Here is a 13,160-nt window from a genome sequence, read left to right as displayed (position 1 = left end):
GTGGGGGCTAGAAGAGCCCCTGAAGCTTTTTTCTTCATGCAGCTGTGGCTGCACATCTGGATGAACAGCATGGACAGTCAGTCCTGACGTCCATGCTGTCTTCCCTACACCCCGCCGGTACCAGAATGCCGGTACTGATCCGGGGATGCTGGTGGGCATCTGGGGTCACAGCTAGCGGTGACCCCAGATGTTCCGGACCATGGCCGGATTCAAGGGGGACAGAGGTAAGCAGCGGGGTCCTGCGGTGGGTCCCCGCTGATCACATGGTCCTAAGTCCCCAGGCAGGGGGCTCCCTGGGGACTGGCTGCAGCGTGGAGCCAGGCGACCAACCTGTGCTTCCACTACCCCCTGGGACAGCGGACTGCAGCAGAGCGGTAGCGCTGCGGCGTCCCCAGGGTTAAATGCATGCCAGGGGAGCGCGCCTTCCCTGTCTCACAGCCGGTGCCTCCCCCGCTGCACACAGCCCTCTCTGCACTGTGCTGACTGGCCCTGTGTCAGCGCTCCTCCCCTAGGCCAGCCTTCTCTCTGCTCCTTGGCGGCCATCTTTTCAGAAGCATGGTGAACTCTGCTGGAAGCCTGCATTGGAAGCATCGTGGTCTGGGTCCCCCCGCATACCTCTCCTCCGCTGTGGTCAGGTCTGTGTATGCAGCGCTGTGTCCTACCAGGCCCTGTGTCTGTGTAGTTGAGTGATCAGCGCTGTTAGTGCAGGAATTGATTTTCTTTGCATTGTATGTGACTGTGCTAGCGCTGCTGCCTGTAACTTTTCTTCTCAAGACTGTCAGCTTTATTACTGTCCCTGTTCTTTCTGCTAAGCCCTTGCGGTGCGGTGCTGCAGGGTGGTCTCTCGCCTATTTAATATATAATTGGTGAGAGGGGTCACATACGTGGTGCCATCATGTCTGAAAGTGATTTTCCCCTCCGGCTACAGTGTACCACGTGTAAAGTAACGTTAGCGGAGGGGGAGGGTAGCGCGGAGGGCCTTTGCCGGCAGTGTTTGTCCATGGCGCGGCCTCTTACGGTTACAGCACTGGTACAGGAGCCGCCCTGGGCTTGTTTCGCTCAGGCGCTAACAGCTTTAGTGGGCCAGTTAGCTCCGCAGCCCGCGTTTACTCCGATGGGTTTGTCCCAGCAGTCTGTGGTGTCATCACCCATGCAGGGTTTCCCACGACAATTGGTGGTACCCCACAGACTCCCTATTTCCCCGCTCCCGGTTTCTCAGGAGCCAGCGTGGGTTAACTCCCTGACGAGTTCTGTACAGCACTTGTCGGATGTGTTGCAAGGGGAGTCTGTGATGCGGCCTCATAAATGGCCGGTGGCATCTCTGTCCGCTCCTTATGAGGATGACGAAGGGACGTCTGATGATGGGGAGATTCTGGATCCTTACGATCAGGAACCTCTCCATACTAAGCACGCTGATGCTAAGTCCAAAGTATATATTCCTGGACTTATTCGGGCGGTCCGCACAGCCTTGGTGATTGAGGACGAAGTTCCCCCAGCGGCTAAGTCTAAGTATGCCTTTTTCAAAGACGTGAAGGGCGATGCCACAGTCTTTCCTCTTTCGGGTCAGTTGGTGGACCATTTAGAGGAGGCGTGGAAACAGCCTGGCAAAAGAAACCAGCCGCAGAGACGCCTGGCGGTGGCTTATCCATTCGCGGATAATTATTTTGCTGTGGGAATCCCCTCCACAGGTGGATTCTCACGTGACCCGTCTTGTCCGTAGTGCCACATTGCCGATGCCATCCATGTCCTCCCTTAAGGATGCAAGGTGGAAATCTGCCTGAAGTCCACTTATTCCCTTGCGGGGGGGGGGCAGCACGGCCGACTATGGCCATTTGCTGGGTTGCCAGAGCGATGGAGCGCTGGGCGGATTCATTAGAGGCTTCTTTTGATTCCGACTGTCCGGCCGAACAGGCGGAGTTGATTGGCAATCTCCGTGATTCGGCCACCTACATCAATGAGGAGGCTCTAGACATTAGTACTCTGGTGTCTAGAATTTCTTCAGCAGCGGTAGCTGCTCGTTGCACCTTGTGGCTGCGATCCTGGAAGGCAGACGCAGATTCCAAGAAGGGTCTGGAAGCATTGCCGTTTACCGGAGAAGATCTCTTCGGTCCGGATCTGGATAAGATTGTGGCCACGCTGGCGGCAGCCAAATCGGCTTGTCTCCCATCGGCCGCTGCTCCTTCTGGTTCTGGACCATCGTCCTTTCAGTCATCTAGGGCCCAGGGCAGGCCCAAACCACAGTCGTTTCCTCGTCAGGCTGGCCCTAGGAAATTGGTCAAGCCCCGGAAGCAGGCATGGAGTACCAGACGTCCGGCCCCCAAGCCAGATGACAAGCCTGTGGCCTGACGGTCCGGGCCTCCCTTTGGGGGATCCCAGGGTGGGGGGCCGCCTGCTGCAGTTCGCCCAGTGTTGGTCGGTCACTACGACAGACACTTGGGTTCTGGAGGTGGTCTCCCACGGGTACGCCCTCTCCTTCCGGCACTGACCCCCAGCTCGATTCTTCACCACGGGTCTACCATCATACCGGAACAAGGCTACGGAGCTGCGGAAGGTATTGCACACTATGCTCCAGGCTGGAGTTACAGTGCCTGTTCCATTCTCCCAGAGGGGCCAGGGTTTCTATTCAAAACTTTTTTTGGTACAGAAACTCAATGGGTCGTATCGTCCGATTCTCAACCTCAAAGCACTCAACAAGTCTTTGCGGGTACCGAAGTTTTGGATGGAGACCCTACGGTCCATCATTCTGGTGCTGGAACCTAGGGACTACATTGTGTCATTGGACATACAGGACGCTTACCTGCATGTCCCTATTCTTTTGCGCCATCAACAGTTCCTCAGGTTTGCAATCCGCAGTGACCACTTCCAGTTTTGGGCGTTACCTTTTGGCCTGGCGAAAGCACCACGTGTTTTCACCAAGGTGATGGCGGTCATGGTGGCTTCTCTGCGGCTGCAGGGAGTCCGCATGTTGCCGTACTTGGACGACCTGTTATTGGTGGCGGGATCTCCAGAGCGCCTGTTACGCCACTTGGACCTGACCATTGCCCTGCTGCAACGGCACGGCTGGCTAATCAACTGGCAGAAGTCCACTCTAATCCCGTCTCGGAGGATTCTGCATCTTGGAGCCTTATTGGACTCGGGACAGCAAAAGATCTTCGTGACGGAGGAAAAGATCTCTGCTTTACAGTCAAGGGTGCGCAGTTGTCTGCACAGCCGCCGGGTGTCTCTACACTCGGCGATGAGGTTACTGGGCTCCATGGTGTCGGTGTTCGACATGGTGGTATATGCCCAGTTTCACTCCAGACCTCTGCAGCACCTGATCCTGTCAAAGTGGAATGGGCTGCTTCAGTCTCTGAAGTCCCAGACGATTGTGTTCACCCTGGAGGTTCGCCTGTCCCTTGCTTGGTGGTTACAGACGACCCACCTCAGCGAGGGACGTCCGTTCTGGGTTCCAAATTGGGTCCTGTTGACAACGGACGCCAGTCTTTGGGGCTGGGGAGCAGTTTTGGGTCCACATCTGTTCCAGGGCAGGTGGACGCCGACAGAAGCGGAGCTTCCAATCACTATCTTGGAACTCCAGGGTCACCCGGAACAGGTCCAGTCGGACAACGCTACCACCGTGGCCTACATACACAGGCAAGGAGGAACCCGAAGCCGGGCGGCTCTCGTAGAGGTGTCTCGGATCCTGGTTTGGGCAGAGCGCAATCTTCCGGCCATATCAGCGGTCTTCATCCCGGGAGTGCTCAATTGGGAGGCGGACTTTCTAAGTCGCCAGGACGTTCATCCGGGGGAATGGTCCCTGCACCCGGATGTTTTTCAACTACTGGTGGACAGATGGGGTCTTCCAGAGATCGACCTCATGGCGTCCCGGCACAACAACAAGTTGCCGGTGTACGGGTCTCGCACAAGAGACGAAGGGGAGTCTCTGGTGGATGCTCTGTCCATCCGGTGGACGTTCCGGTTCGCATACCTGTTCCCTCCGGTCTCCCTTCTTCCACGGGTAATCCGGAAATTCAAACAAGAAGGATTGACGCTCCTGTTGATAGCTCCCGCGTGGCCCAGATGGCACTGGTTCTCAGACCTTCAGGGTCTGTCCGTGGACAGTCCTCTGCGGTTGCCGCTACGACCGGACCTCCTGTCTCAGGGTCCTTGTCGTCACCCGGACCTGACTCGGCTGTCTTTGATGGCGTGGCTGTTGAGATGGCCATGCTGAGGTCCCGGGGGTTTTCCAGGTCTGTGGTGCGTACCATGTTGCGAGCTCGGAAACCGTCTTCCGCGAGGATATACCATCACGTGTGGCATACGTTCTTCCAGTGGTGTCGACAGAGAGGGTATGCACCGCGGGAGTTTCGTCTGTCTCGGATTCTCGCCTTCCTGCAAGCGGGACTAGATCATGGGCTTCGTCTTGCTTCTTTGAAGGTACAGGTTTCGGCCCTGTCTGTCTGGTTTCACCGTAGGATTGCTACAATTCCGGATGTGTGCACCTTTATGCAAGGTGTTGTCCGCATTCAGCCGCCCTTTGTTCCACCTGTGGCGCCTTGGGATTTGGCTGTGGTCCTGAGGGCTCTCCAAGGACCGCCGTTTGAACCACTGGGATCAGTGGATCTTAAATGGCTAACAGCTAAGACTGTTTTCCTTCTGGCTATTGCTTCGGCCAGACGTGTTTCTGAGTTAGGGGCTCTTTCTTGTAGACCCCCTTTCTTGGTTTTTCATGGGAACAGGGCAGTACTCCGCACTCGGCCTGAGTTTCTTCCCAGAGTTGTTTCCCAGTTTCATGTTAATGAGGAAATCATTGTTCCGGCCTTTAACTCACCGGGTCTTTCCGTGGGTGAGGCCTCTTTGGATGTTGTGCGGGCCTTAAGGACTTATGTTGACCGCACTTCTTCGTTTAGGAAGTCGGACGCTTTGTTTGTCCTCTATGGCTTCTGTAAAAAGGGTTGGCCTGCTTCAAAGCAAACTTTGGCAGCCTGGATCCGTATGGCTATTTCTGAAGCTTATCTTCATGAAGGCCTACCGGTTCCTCCTTCTCTGAAGGCTCATTCCACTAGGTCTGTGGATCCTTCGTGGGCAGCTCGACGTGGAGCCTCTGCAGTCCAGATCTGCAAGGCTGCTACGTGGTCCTCTGTCCATACCTTTGTGAGGTATTACAGGTTTGACACCTTCGCCTCTCAGGATGCTTCCTTCGGGCGGCGGATTCTCCTTTCTGCACAAGAGTGTCCCCACCCTTAAAGGATACTGCTTTGGGACATCCCCAAGGTATCCTGTGGATACCCTATGGACCCTGAAGTAGAAAATATGAGATATGGTAAGAACTTACCCTTGTTATCTCTATTTCTACAAAGTCCATAGGGTTCCACAGGACTCCCGCCCTGTCGCACCTGTGCTGCAGATGGGCTTTGCTCTGGTCACCGGTTTTTCCATCTCCCTCTGGTGAGAATGTGATTCTTGTGTGTGTCCAGATCTTTTTTCTCTCTCTTCCTTCTCCTTCTCCGGCCTATGGCTTGGTAACTAACTAGTGTATCCTGGGAGGCTGAAAGCTTAACTCTTTGGTGCCCTGCGACTGACGTCACACCTATACCCCAAGGTATCCTGTGGAACCCTATGGACTTCGTAGAAATAGAGATAACAAGGGTAAGTTCTTACCATATCTCATATTTTTCCATTTCATTTTAAAAATGTATGTATTGATACATTCTATAAAAACACTCTAGGCCTTATTCAGCTTTGGGAATAGAGTGAGAAATAGCTCTTAACTGAACCTGGACAAACCATATTGCAATGCAAGGGGTGCAAATACATAAATTTTTTTGCATGCAGGGTAAATACTGGCTGCTTTTGAATTTAACCCACATACTGTATACTGCACATCTTTACTTTTTCACTGCAATTAAGATGTCAGTTTAGACACCTCCCTCCCAAATCTAAATCTCTCTGAACATTTTAAATCTGCCCACCTTCAGTGCAGCATGGTTTCACCAAGATGAACAGTTGAGTGAGATATCTCACTCTATTTCCAAACCTGAATCAGGCCTTCTATCTCAGTTTAAAACCCTATGCGAGAAAAACAGAAAACCTAAATGTAATAATTTAACACCTAAAGAACAAAGGCCCTCATTCAGAGCCACTCGCTATTTGCGGTCGTTCGTTCTAAAACAAGGGGTGGCTATTCAAATGAACCGTTCGCTGTTTGCGGTCTGTTCACGCCTCTATGTCTGAATGAGCGAACAAAACTTGCGTTCGTTTTTTGGAAAAATACGCCCCCTGGCCGCTCGCATCCTACGTCATGTCCGCTATTTATTAGATTAATCGAGTACATCGACAAGGGTATGAACTGCTCGCTATTCTTGGGGTTGGTGTTTGCTACCACAATTTTGCGAGCAGTTCTGACTATAAAATAACCCAGTGACGTGGTCAATGACGCTGCTGTTTTAAATATGCACACCCATAAAACGCCCGTTTTGACCTTTAAGCACGCCTGCGTTCTGATTTCCACTCCCCATTTTCAAGCACCTTCCCCTGTTACCACCCACATACGCCTCTTTCTGTCACTCAAAATAGCAGGCATTCGCTATTTTGCGAGCACATGAATTTCGGCCGCACTGACTGGTTAGCGCATGCGTATAATGATCCGTACGCATGCGCAGTTGGGCTAACATCGCTCGGAACGAACGAGCGGCCGCTTACGAGCGGCTCTGAATCAGGCCCAATATGCTTTAAAAAATGTATCTAAAGATAAATCAATTACTATAAAACAGGTTGATAAAAGTGGGGGGACCGTTATTTTAACTACCAGTGACTATGTGGCAGAGGCAAAACATCAATTGAACAACAAGGTATTTTATACAGTTCTGCCCTCTGACGCCACATCACCTTTTTTGATGCAATTGAGAGTTATATTGAATGGAGGACTAGATAATGGGTTATATCCAGAGAAGAATTACATTTTTCATTTCCTACGATCGCTATCACTTCAGTTTATTAAACGTGCTGAAAATCACAAATCCGTCACTAATATGCCAGGTCACTCTATTATTAAGGGTATTGGGTCTTTGTCACGATTGGTGTCTGTGAGTTACCTGTCTCAGTTGATGAGCGGGATTCAACGGAGACTGGCATGACTGGAACCACAGATGAGGTGAATAGCTCTATTGCAAGATTTATGTGGCAGTGAGAACTGCCTTTGATGATAAATGACTGGAACTTGGAACCAGTAGGGAACTTGGAGGAACCAGACTGGAACCGGCAGGAAGACTTGCTGAGTTGAACTGTTGAACTTGGAACTTGACTCCGGATGGGAGTAACGTGGATTTGAACTGATGAACATGGAACTTGACTCTGGACTGGAATAACGTGGATTGAACTGAAGAACTTGGAACTTGACTCTGGACTGGAATAATGTGGATTGAACTGAAGAACTTGGACTTGACTCCTGACTGGAGTGACGTGGATTGAACTGAAGAACTTGGGCTTTGACTCTGGACATGAGTGACGTGACAATGGCTGAAGGGAAATCAGGTAATGCTGAGATGAGGGCTAAACAGGGTAATCCGGAAATGCTGTGACAAAGGCTGGAACTCAGGTGCAGGCTGGATTGGGTAATTGGGAATAACAGGTTCAGGAAGGAATGGGTAGATCTGGGATTTTAGATTCAGGGAGGGAGTGGGTAGGTAGAAGGAGTAAGAGTTGATCCACAGCAGGAAGCACGGCAGGGTAACATGATGCAGGTTTGCAGGGTGCCAGAGACCAACCAGGAGTAGGGCTAGCAGCAGAGCACAGGACTAAGGTCAGAACACAGGAACTCATTTATAGCTGATGCTGAAAACACAGGAGTTGCACTGGCCTGGGGACTAGCAGAATTACTGGATTGCCAGGTATTGCTGTAGCAGGACTTCTGGATTGCCAGGTATTGCTGTAGCAGGTTTTCTGGATTGCCAGGTATTGCTGTAGCAGGTTTTCTGGAAGCACCAGGGGTTGCTGTCAGCAGGAGACAGGGATACACTTGTAGATGGAAACAGCACGAACCATACACTATGGGAAGTAATGAGATGTTCGGGCCCAGAATGCTATCAGGGGAGGATATATATACCCTGGGTCTGGCAGCAATTGGTGGATATGGACAGGGGTCTGGCAGTGGCATTCTGAGTGGTGGAAGGCACAACATGCAGAGGGAATATTCATTTATACAGAACTGAGAATCAGAACCACACCTGCGACTCCAATCAAGACCAGCAATGTTCCCAGACAGAGGAGAGGCCAGGTGATCAATCAGCGTGGAAGGAATGCAGGGAGAAGTGCTGCAGCCAGCATGACCGGAGCAGATTCTCCAGGCAAAGCACACATACAAATCCATGGAGACAGTTGGCAGGGGTAAGTCTACAGGCAAAAAGGTGAAAACTAGACAGGGTCGTGACAGTCTTTAATTTCTAATTTATCAGCATATGTTGACCATTATTTACAACCCTTTGTTGTCTCTCTGAAATCTTATATCAAAGACACCACCCACGTTTTGCGGATGGTGAAAGATATAGCTTGGAAAGATAGTTACTATTTTTTAACTTGCGATGTAACAGCTTTATATACTAATGTCCCCCACCAAAAGGGGGACCAACTTTCTGAATATAACCCTTGTAGCCTCCGAGGGGAGAATTGCATCTTACATCTTCAAAAAAGAAGTAGATAGTAATACATATATTGAGTATTCCAGCAATCACCACAGAAACTGGTTATCCAGTATTCCTATGGGCCAGCTGTGCTGCCTTAGACATAATTGTTCCTCCCTTAATAAATTTGAAAAAAAGCAGATGAATTATCTAAAGCTGGCCACACACTAGACCAAGTTACATCCAACCAGCCAACTAGTTGATTGGTTGGAATGAAAATCTGGTTAGGTATGAAAGCAAATGACAATCAGCAATTTGCTCCCAAACACCTGAAAATGGACAAAAACTGTTGTTTGAACAAATTGTTTAGATCAAACATTTAACAAACTTGTCTGACGACCATTTTTATCTGTTTTCTGGCATTTAGGAGCAAATTGCTGATCATCAGTTACTCCCATTCCTTACCAGATTTTCATTCCAACCAATCAACAAGTTTGCTGGTTGGATGTAAATTGGTCTAGTGTGTGGCCAGCTTAAGACTTTTGAAAATAAAGGATACCCAAATTCATTGGTGTCAAAAGCCTATACAAAAACTAGAAATTTAAATAGAGGTTTACTTTTGTTTACTTAAGGAAAAAAGAACAAAAAAACAAAAAATAAATACTTTAATCCATCTGTAATATTAGCATCTAAGTTTAATAACTCAGCAAGTGGCTAAAATTATAAATAATAAGTATTCACTTCTCCTACTAGATACTCTTTTTGTAAGAAAATCTTATATCTAAACCATCTATTATATTTAGAAAAGCGAAAAGTCTAAACTAAATGCTGGCCCCCGGTATGTACACCTCAGAAATGGAAAAAAAATCTATATGGTTGAAGTCTAAACCAGGAGAGAATTATTGCTGCAACCATAGAAGGTGTCTGACGTGCTCCTTCATGCAAAATAATGCTAAATCCTTTACCTTCACAGTCCCCTAAGAGACACAACCCCTAAAAACTTTTGTAAATTGTAACACTGCCTATGTGGTTTGTATATTGCAGTGTATCTACAATATGTGGGCCGCACTACTCACCCTTTAAAAAAGCGCTTTTTAGAACATAGGCGTAACATCTTGAATAAAAATATTAATCGTAATGTCTCCCACCATTTAGAGATGAACATGATGGGGACCCTACCGGGTTAAAGATATGGGGGTTAGAACACATTGATAACATGTTTAGAGGAGGAGATAGATTTAGGAGGTTGCGCATGAGAGAGGCACATTGGATTTACACTATGAGATCTTTATATCCTGATGGTCTAAACAAAATAGTGGACCTAGAATTTCTGTAAAAGATCTCATTTACCAAAGCTTCTTTAGAGATATTTTATATTATTTTAGATATATTTTATATTATTTATGTTTGATATTATTTGTACTTTTAAGATGAGTCTATATATTTTTACATCCTTGTTATATTGCAATGGGTTTATGTATAAATTTCAATATAGCGACATTTAAATGTATATTTTTTATATTAATTAACTTATTAATTTGTACTTTTCAACTCAATGTTCAGCATATAATGATATGAACAAGAATTACAGTTGGAAGATGTTTTTTGATTTGTATTTAATTTACTCTATAAGTATTCTTAAAGAGCAGTTTTAATGTTTGGTAACATTTGCACAAGAAATTGACAAATGCAGTTGCATTAAATAAGGACTAATTATGCATCTAATTGGATTGGAGGGTTGTCAGATAAAGTAAGCCATTGGGAGACACTCTTTATCCTTCTTAGGAAACTTTCATAGAATGAAAAACGCATCAAGGATGATTTGGGTGCACACGCTGCACGTATTGTATGACCGGTGTAAGTGCCTTTCCAGATATCAGCCAAACACTGTAGAATCATTATATACATGCCTGCCCTTGTTACCCAGCTCTGGGGAAGACGCATTGAGCCATGCCGTTTGAACCGAGACACTAGTGCAGCGTGGAGTATGTATCTTACACAGCGTTGCCCCTGCCATCAGGTTCCGGGGAAAGACGCGGTGAGCCATGCTTTCTGTTTTTAGTTAGTTGGTAGCATAGCACAGAGGACCTCATTCAGAGTCTGTCGCTCCAGAGCTCATTACCAAAGGGGCGGCTGTCGATGTTGATCGACAGCTGCCCCCATTTGGTAGGCGGGCCGGGGGGTGGTTTCCAAAATGGAGGCGTTCCTTTACGAATGCCTACCGTTTTGTCGGCGGCCACACTGACATCATTACTGATGTTAGTGGGGAGCTTCCTGCTCCATCAGAGCAGAAAGCTCTCCCGGGCTTACGAGTGCTCAGACCCAAACTTAGGTTCTGGTCGTAAGCCCCGATGGTCGCGATGGTGATCACCATCGCGACCATCAACCTGGTCGGTCGTTAAGCTGTGGGTGGTAACCCACAGCTTAATGATCGACAAGGAGGCGGCCGTTCAGGATGCAAGCGGCCGCCCTGATTCAGAGCGACCACTTGCAACTAACGACTGCCTCTGAATGAGGTCCAGAGTGTGTTATCCAGGCGAACAAGATTACAAGCTGCTAGTGCAGCACAAGGCTAGACATGGAGATTGCCAGCTGTCAGTGCAGCAAAAGGCTTAGGCTGGACACGGAGATTGAATGCTTCTGATGTAATGTGAAGATGAAAATAAAGGAGCGGCTGGCTAAAGTAAACATACAGTACCACAGACACACCCATTTGCTACATAGTAAACCATATTTTCCTGCTTACCCAAACTCACCAACATGATCCCTTCCATCTGGTAGACCACTGTGCTCTGCGGGATTGGTATGATTTACCACCGGACCCATGCCCGGCGGTTGGAATCCCAGCAGAGGAAATCCCGATCGTCCCCAGGTAAGTATATACTAACCTATTTCTACCCCCTAACCCTAACCCTCCTTTAGGGGTGCCTAACCCTAATCTCCCCCCCCAGTGCCTAACCCTAATTCCCCCTCTAAGTGCCTATACCTAACCGCCCTTCCCCGCCGCCTAAACCTAAGTCCCCCCGGGGGTGCCTAACCCTTAGTCCCCCCAGGGGTGCCTAACACTAACCCACCCTTCCCCTAGCCTAAACCTAACCTCCCTTGGGGGTGCCTAACTCTAAGTCCCCCCATGAACCCTAAACCTAACCCTCCCCCCCACGGCTATCTGCGCTCGGCACCTGGCGTCCCTTCGATCGGAATGCCGGGCGTCGGGCTCCCGGCGTATGTCTAGTGACAGGTGTCGGCATATCGACGCCTGTCTTTAGACCCTTGCCAGGATTTGACAGTCGGGAAGCTGGCTGTCGGGATTAGGTCCACCGGATTCCCGACTGCATACCTGTGTGAGAACTCATGTGGCTGTAGCAACCAATAATAGCATATCAGTCCCTTTTATATAGTCCTAACCAATCAGAGACTATCACTGCCATCGTGAGTGCCACCAGCTTCAGCAAACGTAAGCTACAAGTCCCAATGGTGTCACTTGGGTTGGTGTAACCCAGTGTGCTACTGTGGACTCCTCTTCGGTGCACATGAAAGTGGGCATGGCCTCATGTTAGAGATGACATGCTCTGGCAGCATGACTGAGTCTCACGCACCCATTCTTCAGAGCTGAATTAACAAAGGGGTGGGTGGAGCTTCAGCTCCAGGTCCTCCCATCAAAACAGCCCGAGACCCCCCCTGACTGAGGCCTCACCCCCATCCACGGGCAGCAACATCCCCTTCCCCCAGTCCCCCCTCACCATTTGGGGCTTAACTAAAGGTGCACTGGAAACTGGAGTGACTGCTCTACTATTGTTTTTTTGCCTGGATAGGACCATTCACCACAGAGCCTGCATGGCTCTGGTTCCTGTAGCTCCTCTATTCCACTCCCCGCATGATGACTGTGCAGTGTGCAGTAGTATGTACAGCCTGTAACTACTGATGGATGAACACAATGATCCTCAGTAAAGTGGTGGTTCTGCTTCAACAATCCAGATTCCAGTACCAATTAAATCAGGTGCAACAGGTGTATAAATGTATGTATATGTGTATGTGTATATATGTGTGTGTGTGTGTGTGTGTATATATATATATATATATACATACACACATATATTATGTCGGGCCAACATATAGGATCCTGGGTACACATCAGAACAAGGTAATGAATGATAGAATGATCCCTGGATCTGTCCTCATTTCTTGCAATGTGGCCACATGTGATGGACGTGCAGCACAGCTGACCAGATGATACCGCATGCGACTGTGCGATTGTGCATATTGGCCGTACACACTGAGCAATGCGCCGATATGTCATTCCAATTTGGCCGGAAACAACATATCGTGTCAACACCGTCTCAGTGTACACCCAGCTTTATTTTGTGTATCTATTTATTTTGGACATTTTTTATTCCATTTTCTCCTTTCTCCCCTTATTCTACCCCTCCATGTTCCTCCCGTCTCCCCCTGTGTTCCTACTGTCTCTCCCTGTTTCCTTCCCACTCTCTGTTCTTCCTCCTGTGTTCCTCTCTTCTAATTCTTTCTTCCCGTCTCCAGTTCTTCCAACTGTCTTCCTTCTATCTT

This window comes from Taudactylus pleione, unplaced genomic scaffold (assembly GCF_031769625.1).
Source record: "Taudactylus pleione unplaced genomic scaffold, aTauple2 ptg000573l, whole genome shotgun sequence".
NCBI lineage: Eukaryota > Metazoa > Chordata > Amphibia > Anura > Myobatrachidae > Taudactylus > Taudactylus pleione.
Note: the sequence above shows the minus strand (reverse complement) of the source record.